The following is a 16,572-nucleotide window of genomic DNA, read 5'->3' as shown; positions in this document are numbered from 1 at the left end:
GCACTTTTTTCATGACCTAGGTTTAGTATCTGGGATACATTATTGATGAATGGGGGGTGAATATGGATCCAGCCAAGATCCAAGTCATTCATGATTGGCTAGCCCAACCACTATGACATAGTTCCATAGATTTTTGGGTCTTTCCAATTTCTACCACAGGTTCGTGTTGGGGTTCTCTCATATCACTTGGCCCTTGAGTCAAGTCACTAAGGGAGGAGTGAAATAAAAATTATTTTGGTCTGAATATCTAGAAGGCATTCACAGAACTAAAACAACACCTTTGCTCTACACTAATGCTCACATTACCAGACTTGCAACAACCATTTGAGATCGAGATAGATGCCTCTGACTATGCTATTGGGGCAGTCTTTACTCAATAGGGGCATCTAGTGGCATATCACAGTGAGACACTCTCAGACACTATCCGGAAGTATCCCACTTATGACAAAGAGATGTATTTCATTGTGCAGGCCTGTTGAAAATGGAAGCATTATATTTTGGGAAAGGAAATGGTCATCAAAATAGACTATCGACCCCTGCAATTCATACAGATGCAAGGGAAGTTGTAGAATGATCACGATCACAAGTGGTCCACATTCCTGCAAGAGTTCCATTTGAATATCAAGTATAAGAAGGGAAGAACTAATAATGTTGCATACTACCTTAACCAACCACCTATCATGGTGTTAACCACTGTGCTCAACTCTTGTGGGCACGAGACTTATGATTGACCACTTCTATACAAAAGTAACCCAGAATTCGGCCACACATACCAGATGCTACTCGAAGTTCAACAAGTTCTACATTTTCACCTTTAGGATGCATTTTTATGCCACATGGGACACCTTTGTGTTCCTTCAAGCAAGCGTGCCAAGATGATTTGGGAAATGCACTATAGTCGGGTTTCTGGGCATTTTGGGGTCAAGAAAACGGTTGCAATACTACAGAAGTATTTCTATTGGCCAAATATTTGATAGGATTTCAGGAAGTACATCAGATCCTACATTGCATATGCCATTGCTAAAATGACCATCAAGATGCAAGGACTCTATACTCTGCTGCCTACCCCTAGTCGACCTTGGGAATCCATCTCCATGGATTACATGTCAGGCCTTCCTTCGGCTAAGCATGGAAATGACTGTGTTTTTGTGGTCATCGACAAATTCTCAAAGATAGCGATTATGGTTGTCTACAAGAAGAATATCACAGTAGATGCCACTACTTAACTCTTCTTTTAATGAGTGTGGGTACACTATGAGATCCCACAATCTATCATCTCAGATCAGGATAGTAGGTTCCTCAGTAATTTTGGTCCAGTCTTTGGTCGATGCTGGACACCAAGCTCACTAAGTCCACAACTTTCCATCCCTGATGGCCAAACAAATGTCATCAATAGGATGATCATCCACATTCTATGCATGTACAACTCAAAGAATCCATGCACGTGGGATGAGAGCCTCCCCTATGTCTGGCACAATTATAACTAGGCTCTCCATAGCTCGAATGGCCACAACCCTTTTTAGATGGGCTTGGGATTCCAGCCACTATGTCCCATTGATGTGGTGATACCATTTGTAGCTACTTAGGAAAATTCAACACATGTCTAGTCTGAAGACAATAAGGAAAAAAACTTCGTTGAGCACATCCAACACATCTGCCAGCATATCCATGGCATTCTAGAGAAATCAAATGTCAAGTACAAGCAGCGACATGATCAACATCGGGTGCCACACAAGTTTCAAGTGGGTGACAAAGTATGGTTGCATTTGTAGAAGGAATGCCTTATCGAAGCCTAGTGGAAACTCAGACCACTCTTATATGGTCCTTACACCATTATAAAGGTTGTGGGAGACAATGCATTTGAGCTTAACATCCCCCCATTCCTTGGCTTACACCCAGTGTTCAATGTGGACCGCCTTCGACCATACTTCTCACCATTTTTGGACACATCAGACATTGCAGAACAAATCTCACCTACAAAGTTAAATCCAAACTACATGGAACAAGCTACAACTAATCACGTCATGGACACATAGATCAAGAAAACCCAACAATAAAGGATCCAACTATATCGATTTTTCAAAGCAAGCCAACTTCTTCACGTGGGCAAGTGGCTCAACAGGGACCAAGTTCAGCAAAAGTTTCCTCATCTAATGGAGGAAATCAATGCAATGGGGGCCATTGATTCCTAAGGGAGGAGGAATGATTCAGGTGGATATTGGTGGCCACCCACACCATTGTTTCTTTCATTTTTATAGTTTCGTTATTTGTAGCACAATTTACTATTTTTCACGTTTTTTCAGGTCTTGAACTTTCAGAGCCATTTTGAGGCCATAAACGACGTTTTTTGGGAAAACGGGGGCCAACATGAGTTGTGTATTGAAGTTGGAAACTCGAAAGTTGTATTCATTAGATAGATATTTCTAACAAGCTATTGTGCACATCAAATGGAGATCGTATGCCAAAGTTACAACCCTGGGAAGTTGATGTACTAATTTACCCAAACGGGGCTCATTTCGCACTTCATCTCCTACGCTTAGTTTTTTGGATGTTTATGGTTTGCCATTGTTTCTCAGTAATAAATAGGCCTTTGAGCCTCATTGTAACATAGTTTAGAGGTAGGTAGCTACCACATCTCTTCTCAGAGATAAGCTACCATCGCCTGAGCTAGTCTTGTTTCCAATCTATTTGTAAGAATAGTTGGGTATTTGATATTAATGAAATGAATTGTTATTTCTACTGCATCTTTGTATTTATGGTTATATATGTAATTTTTTGCATTATTTTTTAAATTTGGATCACCTTGCCACTCTTGAAGAGTTGGCAGAAGCTGTTGAGAATGAAGAGGAACCTCTTGTTTTCCTAGAAGGAGAAGAAGTTAACAACTTACTCTTAGGCTCAGGTTCCAGCGGAGGCAATGGAGGAAGTGGAGGTGGAGATGAACAAAAAAAATCGGAGGTTGAACTGTCAGGTTTAGAAGAACAAGAGCAGGATGAAGAAGAGGACAATATGACAGAGGGCCCATTGGCACTCTAGGTTTTCTTGCATTTGATGCCAAGACAAGCAAAGAAGCAGTGAATGAAGTATGACCCTGATAGAATAGTGAAGGCCAAATACCATCTAGACATGTTCTACCTACATCTCTAAACACTCGAGGTACATGATGACGATCTTGCATGCAAATTGCTTCCATGTATCTTGGATGGCAGAGAGGTTTTATCATACCATAGCCTTCTTGTCAACTCCATTCAGAACCGGGGAATGTTCAAGAGAATTTTCCTTGAGAACTTTGTTGAGGACAAAACCCTCGCTATGTTCTTAAAAGAGTTAGGTAGTCTCAAGATGGAGCAGAAAGAAAAAGTGAAGGATTTTAACCAGAGGCTTAATCGTATATTGAAAAAGTTCACTGGAGACACTAAACCTCATGACTCCATCACAATTGACTACTACACATCTGCACTGCCAATCAACATTGTGTAGTATGTCAAGCAAGCTATGAAATGAACACTTTTAGAAATTTTCGAAGAAGAAATTGATGTGGAGAAATACCTGTGTGCTATTGGAGTCATTGTAAATGATGAACCAGCTAAGGATTCCAAAGATGAGCAGGAGCTCTCAGACTACTGTGAGTAAGGTAAAGGAAATGGAAGCAAGTGAAATTAAGACCCTTAGTCGTGTCCTCAAGCCCTTGACATCCAAAGTATCTGAACTTAAGCAACACATGACCAAGAGAGATGAGAGCAATAGACCTCCCATATTTGCATATAAGAAGAATGTGACATGAGGTAGCAATAGTAGCCACCCAACTAAATCTGCAGAGAGCTCCTATGTTGTGTTCCAAGTAGACCAAATTGTGAAGGATCACTACTACATGATCCATGAAGAACAACATTTAGAGAAGCCTTGTCCATAATGGAACCAAGTTATGATCACTATGGCTTCAAGTTTGGCTAATAATTTTAAATCTAGTGAGTAGGTTTAGCTAGAGGATGAATATGAAGAAGTGGATGTTGCATCTGATGAAGTTCCAAGTTCTGGGCATGCAATTAACATGTAACAATGTCTTAATGCTACCCAGAAGAAAAAAACAACTGAGAAGGAGCACCCAAATCATAATAGTCAATACAACTTAAGAAGTCAAGGTGCTCCCACTATGTTTGAGATGCAGAAAGAAAAATTTAGACAACTTCTCAGAATAGTTCATCAAGCGACCTCCTCAACACAAAAAACACAAAGCAAGTCTAGGAAGACAACTACAGTGAAAGATACATCCATGAGTTGAAAACTCCAAAACTCTCCACCAGACAATAGAAACACAAGTCCCCCCCCCCCCCGAAAAACTCAGTGAGTCTTCCCGCTTTGGATTACAATACTGTTGAAGATATGATAAAGACCCATGTGATCATCTCTCTTTATGAATTAACCAAGCTCACGAGTCAGTGGGATATTCTTTTGCACGCACTGGGGGAAACCTCCCTAGACAATGTTGCCTCTTCCAATAAGGGACCAAGCAAGTCTCCCAGATCACTCACATCTGTGCTCAACGCACTTCGCATGGAAGAAGTGAACTCGCTCTGCCCACTATTTTTGTTATCATTTGAAATATTCAACTTCAATGTCTACAACTATTTGGTTGACTCTAGTGCATCAGTCAATTTCATGCCGCTCTCCATCGCAATATAGATCAATGCACAATGGAGTAGTACAACTGCACAGATCATCCAAATTGACCAAACATGTGTACCAATCATTGGTTAAATCCGCGATGTGATCATCTGGTTATCATTCGACGAATGAGTTCACCATTGCATTAACATTGTGATCGTGGAAATCCCGGAAGCATATGGCTTATTGCTCAGCAGAGACTGGTCCAGTAAGTTGCAAGGATATTTTTCTATAGACTGGTCACACTTATGGCTTCCGTACTAGGGCATAAACAACCATATTTGGGTGTTGTCGGAGAGATATATGAAACATAACATTAATCCCTTGAATTTTCAAAATGAACCATTGGCTTTCGCCGAACTTCTGTTCAGCAATTGATTTCTAGAAACGCAGCTGAGGTGTTATCTTGCACACTGGAGTCCACCCCACCAAATACACAATTGGGTCTCCTTCCTTTCCCAACTGATAGAAATGAAAGATATAAAGTACATTATAATAGTAGTAGCAATAGTGTTAGCAGTACTAGTGTGACAAGCGATCCTTTTACATATGACTTGTGGACCTTGTATTTCGATGGATCCAAAACATAGGATGGCTCTGGAGTCGGGTGTGTCTTGATAGACCCAAGGCAAAGGAAACACTTAGTCTCAAGCCGCTTGGAGTTCAAGTGCACAAGCAACACTATCGAATATAAAGCACTCATTTTGGGCTTCCAGAAAGCCACCAACCTCAATGTTGCAGTGCTGAAAGTGGTAGGCGATTCATAAATTGTGGTATGTTAGGTACATAACACCATACATTGTGTTTCAACTTGTCTTAAGAGTTACCAAGAGGTATGGTGAGTTATCTGTAATTTCCAAGCTTTCAATATCACCTATGTAACAAGAATGCATAAGGAAATTGCTGATGCTCTGGAAAATGCAACTACTAGGATGACACCGATTAGGGATAGATTTTCTGTTGAAATTTTGTATAAGCCATCTATCCCTGACAACATAACTGAGTTGTGTGTTTTTTTTGATGATGAACATACACTGCAATTAAAGGCCATCGCTAACATCTTCAAGGATGCAACGATAGACAAAGACATTCACGAGTAGTCTCTACAAGACAAAACTGATGATAGTAAAGGAAACCTCATCTCCAAGGATGTGGTTTCACTTGAGAAGCTATATGACATGCATAACCACTTAAAGGGTCCTAGGAATACTAAAACCCATAGCTCCACACTGATGCATGAATAGATTAATATGGGAACCAATAGAGATCTAAAGTTTCTGAATCTCGATACACCGGAGTAGCTGAAAGCGTTTGTTTTCTTGTTTAGACAGTACCATGATGTATTCACATGGACATACGATGACTTGAAAACGTATGGCATGTGAGTAATCTAGCACATAATTTTGATCAAAGAAGGCATCAAGCCATGTCAGCAGAAGATCAGAAAAGTCCATATGTCACTTGAACCCCTTATACATAAGGAATTGACTAAGATGTTGGATGCTCGGATCATTTACACGGTTCTTCATTCTAATTTGGTTTCAAACTTAGTTCGTATGAGGAGGAAGTCCGAGGAGATCCGCCTATGCGTATATTTCTGAAATCTTAATTGTGCCTTGGACAAAGACAACTACCCAGTTTCGTCTATGGAGAACATCTTGTAGAAAATATTTGGAGAAAAAATGTTTTCAGTGCTTTATGGCTTTTTCGGATATAACCAGGTTTTGGTATTAGAACATGACAGGCTTAAAACTAAATTCCATACCAAGTGGGGTACATTCTCTTACCGAAGAATTTCATTTGGGTTGGTAAATGTAGTTACAAATTTTCAATGCACTATAGACATCGCCTTCTGTGGGCTCATCAGACAGAGCGTGGTGGTCTACCTTGATGATGTAACAATTTTTTTCTAGAAAATGGTCAGACCACCTGTGCCATCATAAGAATATCTTTGAGTAATGTCGAAAGTACAAGATATCATTAAATCCAAATAAGAGCATCTTTGGAGTGTTTGAGGGGAACCTCCTTGGCCACATCATTGCCAAGAGTGGGAGCAAGGCTGATCTAGGCCAAGTTCAGAGGATCACGCAGATTCCTCCAAAATTTCATCTCAGATTATGCACAGATTGTTAAACCTCTCCAAGATATGATCAAGAAGGACACATTCTACAACTAGGGAAAGAAGGAAAACGATGTGTTCACCTGTATCAAGGAGGCGATAATAGATGCACCCACACTATACAACCCATATTTCAACAAGAATTTCTTGCTTTATTCTTTTGCTTCCAACAATTCACTCATTGCAATGCTCATTCATAAGGATGAGTTGAACAACGAATGTACCATCTCCTTCATGAATGTGAGAATGCAAGGATTCGAGCTGAACTATCCCGCCATGGATAAATAAGAATATGTTGTATACAAGGTGGGGAAACATTTCATAACCTACCTGTTGAAAAATCATTCCATAGTCTTCGTGCCACACCCAACAGTCAGATCGCTTCTTGTTCAACAAGAACTGGGTGAAAGACGTGTGAACTAGATGACAGGACTACAAGAGTATGATCTTGATATCAAGCCAGTTCACATTGTCAAGGGTCTTGGTCCCTGCTAACTTGCAGCAGAATTGGTACATGCACAAGAGAAATAAGAAGAGCTTCTTGGATGGGAGCAAGAAATCAATATGTATAATGTAGAGCGAGCACCACCCACTTCGTACAACAACTCTTGGTACAAAGAAGTGTGCCAGTACCTTGAGCACTGAACCATTCCCTCTCGCTTTTCTAGGTGGCAGAAGAGGGTAGTTTGACTCAAAGCCTTATATTACCAGTTGGTGCATAGAGTTCTTTACAGAAAGCACAACAATGGCATTTTTCTCAGGTTCCTGGAAGCATAGGATTTAGAGAGTGTTACGTGATCTACATGACAGACTAGCTAGGGGTCTCTTCGCGAGTAACACAACAATGCATAAAGTCATGAGACCCAATTTCTACTGGCCCACATTGTTCAAAGATGCACACGCTTATGCCCGCAAGTGTCCAGATTGTCAGCAATGCATCGAAAGAGCTTGAAGGTCAGTAACCTTGTTGCAACCTGTTGCAGTGGAGGAACAATTCCAATAGCGGGGCTTGGAAATCATTGGGGAGATTTTCCCACATTAATAAAAGTAGCACCATTACATCCCAACTGCTAAAAATTACTTCACGCGGTGGACAAAAGAAATTCTGCTCAAACAAGTGAATGACCAGGAAGTGATCAACTTCCTTCAACAGAATGTCATTTCGAGGTTTGACGTTCCTGTATCACTTATTCTTGACAATGCAACTTACTTCTCTTCGTTGAAACTTTATGATTTATCATTAAAATATGGTATTGTGAATATGGAATATTGTATTGTGCTTAAGCATTGCCATATGGTAATATGGTATTGTGCTTAAGTATTTACTATGAAAAATGAAACTGGAATTCCATTCTAGTGAATGCTCTTTGGGCTGACCAAGTTACACCCAAACCCTGTCTTAACACATCTCCATACTTCCTGGTATATAGAAAAGAAGCCATCCTCCCACCAAATATATACTTTCCCGCTCTCCAGTTATCCCAAGAATATCAAGGCAAGCTGTGTCTATTGGTTCAATGTAGGATCGGCACATTACAAAAGTTACAGGAAGAACAGATGAAAACAAAAGAAAAATTTTCACTCTAGTAGAACCATAGCAAGAGATGGTTCAATAGAAAGTCTGCAAGGAACACCAACTTCATTGTGGGTAACTTAGCCTTGAAGTGGGATAAACCACACGAAGACAAAGCAAAACAAGTGAATTTTCAATCCCTGTGGATTGGTCCTTTCATAGTTCACTAAAAACTTGGTCAATACACGTATTGTCTACAATCACTTGATGTGAGGATTGACAACCTTCTTGTCAATGGATAAGATTTAAAATGTTATTTTCAGTGATTTGGGGCTACACCCTGCCCTATGTACATAGTTTCTTTATTGCTTGCTCTGTTGATTTGTTTGTTGTTTTTGCTCCATTTTGTTTTTCTTTGTTTTGATATCTTATCATTTCATTTTGTAAATAAGTGTTGTCCTATATTGTGTTCTGGCTTTTGAATAAATATGTGGCTGAAGTATAGGAGTCTTGTGACACTATAGTGCTTGCCCAATCTTGTGCATATCTTCTTTGTGCTTGTTTGTAACTTTTGGCCAATCAATTCTTCACAGAAAATACGATCCGTTTGTAAGGCAAGCTCTGGTCAAACCATGAACCTATGTCCAAACTAGGAAACCTGATGCTTGTACTCAGTCTTCTATTATGTGTGTTAAAGCTTATCCAAATTAGCAGAAATGAAGAAGGGAAAAATATAAATGAGAAAACCTAAATCAGAGGTCTTACATGCTTCTTTGAAGTGAAAACCTCTCCTACTATTAATAATTCAGGATCCCTCTTCCACCCCAAAAATAAATAAGTGCCTGTGCATAGTTCTCTTTCAAAAAATACAAAGGTGAAAGAAAAAAAAATGTTCCTGCACAAAGAGGTGAATCAGGAAACTCCGCCAGGGTACTAACTAGGCTCGCTGGTAGTGGAGAAATGCTTGTGTTCCTACATGACTAAACCAGGGTACTATCCAGACCTGCTGGCAGTGAAGAAACACCAAAGATGAAAAATTATACTCTGAAAATCTTAAGCTCATGAGCCAAATTACCCTTCCCGATTTTGAAACACTGTGATGTAGCTGAAACTTTTGTTGTTTTTTATTGAGTTCATACAAGGTGAAGCATGTTTGTACATGGGGTAGTGAGGAAACCAAAGTAACCCACACAATGAATCAATACTCCCTGAAAGGCCAAGGCCCTGTGTCGAAAATGAACTGAAACATAGAAGATGGTATTCAACTAGTGTGTTTCCAAGTGTTGTAGCGGCTGTAACACCCTCTAAAATTTTGGCCTACATTCAAATTTCATAGCCTTCCTTGGTTTTTCCCCTGATGGTTGCAAACACTCAGGCTCATTCCATGAGCTCTTTTCGAGTCTTTACATCCCTTTTCTTGATTGACCACTGGTCCTATTTGGCGTGTTGATTGTTATGTCATGCTTGTGATCTTGTTCTGACAATTTTGAAGGTTTGTCTTTGTGTGTGTGAGTTGTTTTCTTTATGTGAACATCGATTGTACTCACACAAAAATTTTCAAGAAAAGTCGCACAAGTGTCATCACAGACTTTCAAAGATCTATCTCAAGTATCGCACTTGCCGCTCTTAACCTTCAAGATAGCCTCACTGAGCACATGTCTGTCTTGTTGGTCTGAGGTGCCTTGTCATTAAGTCATGTTAAGTGTGTGATCAGAATGTCATGTATGCACAAGTTCACTTGCTCTCACACTTAGCCATTTTTCCTGAAAATATTTCAACTAGACAACCCTCCTTCAACCAGACCCAGATTGAGCTACACTATGCATTCTCAGCTCTTAGTGACCTTCTTCTACTACCTAAAATTGTGCAGAGCTTGAGGTTGTCCTCCAAGGAAGCCTACAGTCCATAATCCTAGAAGTGAGCGAGTTGAATCTCTCCCAGAATTGCACAGAAGTTGTCCCCAAGTCTGAACCAATCTTCTCTTCTCGTAAGATCACTCATCAAGCCTCCTTTTGGTATATCGAAAACATGAACTACATTGTGACCTCGTGCCGCACTTCTCTCCAAAAATGTGTAGACATGCCCAACTACCTACCCTGCACTACTTACAGAAACTACACAGTTATGTGATTCAGGCCTCTACTACCTGGCACTGCACTGTTCCAATAAATTGCAGAGGTTTGGATGACACACCCCCTTTTTGGTTTGCTTTGCCATGTCCCTGAAAATTGTGCAATTTTGATTGGCGCTGTCCCTACTACCCCACTCTACACTCATCTAGGAAACTCTCTAGTTGTGTCAGGAAGGCCCCTACTGCCTATCTGGCACTGTCCCTCAAAATTGTGCAGTTGTGACCAGCAGATCCCTGCCACTCGATCCAACCTTGCTCTAGAAAAATGCATAGAAATGTCTACCAGCACCTCCTAGTGCCCACTTCATCTTCCTCGGAGAAACTGCACAGATTCCCAGGTGGACCCTTGATGACTTGTCGAATCCTCATCTTGAAAACTACACAGAATTGCCCAGCAGTTCCTCCTGACACCATGCCTTAACTTTCTCCCACGAACTACATTGTTCTGCCCAGATGGGTTCTATCTTGTAGTTGAAACTACTGTCCTAGATCGCTTAAATCTGCCTCCTAGTGACATCTGCGTAGTTTTTCCTGATAATGCTCCAGAGTTTCTCATCCTAGCCTAAGATATTCTCTACGCAATTTCATTGCCTTGTCCTCCTCTCGATCACCGACGCCTGAAATGGAAAACAATGCATCATGTTAGAAACTTAGACTACAAGATTTTTTGATTTGATATCATCTCATCATGAGTGATTGCAGGAACAGGTACATTGATAGAACATGGTACGATGACGAGCGTGATAAAGAAGGAGTGCATGCTAGAATACTTGCTCGCAGTTGAATGAAGGTACCAAGCACATTGAGCAACAAGCAAAAGGGATACATGTTTATGAACCATCAAGAAAATACCAAGACCATCAACGAACCTGCACACTTTTCCATGTGGAGGTGAAGAGATGATACACCAAGAGCATACCCATCACTCAACAACGTAACAGCTCGACACAAACACCACAGTCAGTCAGTAAATGTCGAGTTGTGTCATGAGTTATCTAGGCCACATCACTACAATCGGTCATACTTGTTGTAATCAAATGTACTCTAATGTGAAATTCCAAGAGACGCATATATGAAGTTGAAGAGTCATGTAAGTCGAGAATTCATAAGAAGTCAAACAGTCATGAGGGAAATCAAAGAGTCACAAGGGTCAAGTATCCCCCTTAGCTATTTATACCCCCTCATTGTATGAGAAAAGGACTTTTCACCTTGGTTCCTCCCACATAACCTTGAGAGTCTGTAGTATGTTCTTTGAGGAGCGAGGAGTGGCCCCAATGTCCCATTACTAGGGCTAGTGATTTATGGTGTATAGATGTCTCTTGGAACGTTTTCTTAATTTAGAAGCCTGTCTCAGGCTAGTAGGTTTTCACACATGTTTTGTATCCATTTGTAAGAATATTCTTTAAATGTTTGTGATGCATGTTTGTTTAACCTATACTAATATAGTTTAACCACTTCGGTTATTTTAGTACTTACATTGTTGAAAATGTGTCGTATTTTTTATCACTATTTTCTCGTCCGTGTGGACTACTCCACCGAACATTAGATAGACAATTCTTGTTTTCTTTGTTATAACGAATTTCACCCCCGTGTGGACTACTCCGCTGGATGGTGTACATGTTTTCCCTTGCACTTTTCTTTTAAATACTTGCACATCCGCTATGGACTATTCTGCTAGATGTTGGACAAATCGTTGTTTTTTCACAAGTGCCTCTCCCTAGGTGGTACTACTACCTCTCATCTAGAATCTCACTTCTACCCTCTCCCTCATTGTAAGAGAACCCATACACAAGGTTACATTACGCACTCACTAGGATTACTCACCTCTCTTTCTTAAAGTCACAAGCATAACACTCTCATGTGATGAACAAAAAGTGCTAAGGAAAGTCTCGAATATAATGGAAACTGGGCCATTGTACAGGATGGGACTCCTAAACCAAACGGTGTGAGGTCTATTTGGTACTTCATACCAGGAAGATCCCCTGAATGTTTGTGGGTCTAGCACCATCAACATTGTGGTAAGCAAATGGATGCCCTGATTGAGTAAGAACTACACCAATAGCATAGTCGAAGGCATCTGTCTCAATCTCAAATGGTTGCTACAGGTCTAGTAATGTGAGCACTGGTACAGAGCAGAGGCGATGCTTCAACTCGAGAAATGCCTTCTGTTTGGTTTCAAACCAAAAGAACTTTTATTTTGCTCCACCCTCGGTGACTTGACTTAAAGGCCAAGTGATATGAGTGAATCCCAACATGCACTAATGGTAGAAATTGGCATGACCCAGAAAGCTGCATAGATCTGTTAGAGTGGTTGGGGCTAGCCAATCCTGAATGACTTGTATCTATGCTGGGTCCACATGCACACCTTCCTCATCAAATATGTATCCCATATATTGAACCTAGGTCACAGAAAAGGTGAATTTCTAAAAATCAGCATACAAATTGTGTTGTCGCAAAGTTTGAAGGTCTTGTCAAATATGGTGGAGATGATCTTCCCAACTCTGGCTGAAGATCAAGATCTCATTTAGATACACCACCATGAATGCATTGGTGAAGGGTAACAATATGTCATCCATCAATCTCATGAAGGTTTTGGGGCATTGGTAAACCTGAAAGGGATGACCAACCATTCGAAAAGGCCCTCCTTTTATTTGAAGGTAGTATTCAACACATTAGAGGGTTCGATAAGCACCTAGTGATAACCAAACTTCAAATCAATCTTGTGGAAATATTTCCCTTCGTTGAGTTGGTCAAGAAGATCATCAATCCATGGGATTGGGTACCTATTATGTAGAGTGGTATTTTTCAACACTCGATAGTCAAAATAAAGTCTCTAGATCGGGGCATCCTTCTTCTGTACCAATATAATCGGGCTCCCACATGGTGATGATCTTATCCTAATGTTCCCTTTCAGAAACAACTCCTAAATCTCTTTTTTGATCTCATCATTCTTCAAAACGTAATGTCGATAGACCAGTTCATTGGGTAGTGGGGTGCTCATGGTCAGATCAATGGAGTTCTTAACTTGACAGTGCAGAGATACCACTGCAGGTGAGGATAAAATGTCCCTGTACTCCTCCACAACCTTGTCTATTTTCTACTTATGTGAAGACGAGCCCTGTCTAGAAGCAGTGGCCACAAAATTCTTCTTTCCCTAAGGGCGGATCATAAGGAAAAAAAATTTCTTGGTCTGTGAAACAATCTTACTGCATTTCTTTGCAGTGATCAAAGAGATGGTGATAAGTGGTGCTACCTCCGGTATCCTGTACAACTTATTTCCCAAATTAATAATCATAGAGCGAGGTCTAGTCTCATATACAACATGTTGCTTCCACAAGTATGGTTTTCATGATAATGCAGAACAAAATTCAAGAGGGGCAACATCACACAATACCTCATCTGTGAAGGGCTTGATGTTGTAGGGAAGGTGATATTGCTGGCTGTCACAGAGATCTCATACTTGGTGAAGCCACCCGATGGTGTACGAGTGTAGATGTGTTGTAGTTAGTAGCCCCAGCCGCTTCATGGCCTCTACTAAAATGAGGTTCTTTTGTCTCCCACTATCAACAATGAACTATAGTGGAGAACCCTTCACCGACATCTGTGAGTGGAATAGGTGTTCCCCCTCCTCTAGATCTTCAAGCTCATTCTTCTTACTCTTGGTGGTTGCCATGGTAGCATTGGGCTCTGCATCAATGATCTGATTCTCTTTGTCATTCCCCTTGTTAGGTTATGAATCAGAGTCAGAACATGCATCTGATTCGGAAGTCTTTAGCTTGTTCACTAGTGACTGCTTGGGCGGACACTCACTCATGTTGTGAGTGGAGCTCTTATGGAACTCATAACATTTTCTTGTGTCCTTCTTTATCTTCATGGTGTTTTTATTTTCTTGTGGCTTTGGCGGGTTGTCCTGGGTCACCCCGCCTTGGCTTTGTCCTTTGTTCTGTGGTTTGGGGGCTCCTTTCCTTTGTTTCATATTCAAAGATCCAAAGTCTAGCTTCTTCCGTTTAAACTTCTGCTCAATCTTGACAATGTATTGGTATTTCGTGACGAGTGAGGATATGTCCAAGAACTCCATCTCATCGTGGATAGCTGTGTAGGAAACCATGATACTTGAGTACCAAATGTCACTCAAAATCCTTTATACCCAACTTCGTGCATTGGTAAACTATGACATGTCTTGATCCCTTCCCTACCGCGTCGTGGTCCACTTTATGTATTTATCCTCATAACTCCTGATAGGGTAGTAATGCTCCTTGATGGCATCCCAAAATTAATTCCAAGTGGGTGTGGCTAAAAATAGTGAGGGTGTACTTTCATCCTTCTTCTCATAGTAGGTTTCCCCCTAGTCCTTGATGTGGGGTGCGACTCTGAGAAGTGAAAAAGTAATATTTTCCCGGCTGGAAAAATGATGAAGCAAAAAATATCCTTCTATCAGATTTAACAATTTATCTATGGTGTTCGCATCTATTTGACCTTCAAATATGGGGATGTCAAAGCTAACTTGTACTGTAAAGGGTGTGGTGCTTCTGGAGTAGCTACTAGAAGGAGATGTGTTGCTTTTGAGCAGCCGCTAAAGGATCTGGGAAAATTTGTCCATCACCACATTCCTTTGTGGCTTAAGGGCTTCTTCGAGAAATATTTTGAAAGGATCTCCTGCCCCCTTGTCTATCTTCTCTTCCATTATGGAACGCTAGTCTTGTAAAGGTTCGACTAGTTTGAGCCCTATATCCCGACCTCATTGGGGACATGAAAAGGAAAGTAGATAAAGAGAAGATCACTCTAATACTACTGATCCAAACATAAATAGGAACACAATAAGTTACATATATGACCATAAATACAAAGATGTAGCAGAACTAACACTTCATTTCATTAATGTCAAACACTGAAATATGCTTACAAACATAAAAGAAATAAAACTAGCTCAGGCGATGGTAGCTTATCTATGAGGAGATATATGTCAGTTGCATGCCCTTGAACTATGTTACAATGAGGCTCGAAGGCCTATTTATTACTGAGAAATAATGGAAAACCCTAAACATCCAAAAACCTAACCTTAGGAGATGAAGCGCGAAAACTATGGGCCCTGTTTGGGTAAATTGGTACTTCAAGTTCCCGAGGTAGTAACATTGGCATACGATCTTTGTTTAATATGAAAAATACCTTGTTAGAAATATCTATCCAAGGACTACAACTTTTGAATGGAAAACCTTAGTAAAACGATCATTTTTGCCATGATTTTCCAAACAAAAAAATGTCATTTAGGGCCTTAAAACGACTCCAGAAGTTAAGAACCCGAAAAATTGCCAAAAGTAGTAAGTTGTGCTACAATTAAGGAAATTGAAAAACAGAAAGAGAGAGTGGTGGGAGTCCAAGCAGAATAGAGTGGCCACCAATATCCACCTGGATAAGTGATTCCAGGCTTCCCTATCACCTCTCTTGTGGGAGAATTGTTGGAAACATTTACAATCTCTGTCCAAAGCTATTTTGTTTATGAGTTCTTGGAAACAAATAGATGTTAGTTGTCCTTATTCATATTTACTTTATGCAAATTAACAATTAGCTCAATGACCAGAATAGTGTTGTGGCATAGAATAGATGTTATTCTATTTCAACTTATCGTTTCCATCATAGTTTATATCACTATGTTAATGATAGATCGATGCATAGATGTGGCTAGTTTAAGGGTTGTGTTGATCTATAGGGGAGAGCATCTCTTTCATCTCCACTCAAAATTTTCCATCTTCTCCTTCCACCCTTCAATTCTACTCCCAAAAGTTTGTTTCCAAAGTCACTATGTTTAGACAATTAAGGACACTGTGGGAATTCATCTTAGTGCAAGACATACCTCTGAGAGGTCTTGGGCTTGGATAGGAGGATTCCCCAACCTTCCTTCACTTCCTCCTACCTTCATCCACCTCTTCATGCCTTCAATATACCATGTCCACCTTAAAAATGCTCACAAAACTCCTCCTGTAGAAATATAGGTCCTCCTGTATCAATACATGATCTCCTGTAACAACACCTGTAACTGTTCTATAGCACCACTTTCCTCCACCTGTTATGTTCCCCACGTCAATATTATCTCATTCAATATGAATAATTACCCCAACTTATGTTTTTATGATCAAGAGAAGCTCC

Source organism: Pinus tabuliformis, chromosome J, assembly GCF_031772625.1.
Source record: "Pinus tabuliformis cultivar Carrire ecotype Pingquan chromosome J, CPIR1, whole genome shotgun sequence".
Lineage (NCBI taxonomy): Eukaryota > Viridiplantae > Streptophyta > Pinopsida > Pinales > Pinaceae > Pinus > Pinus tabuliformis.
Note: the sequence above shows the minus strand (reverse complement) of the source record.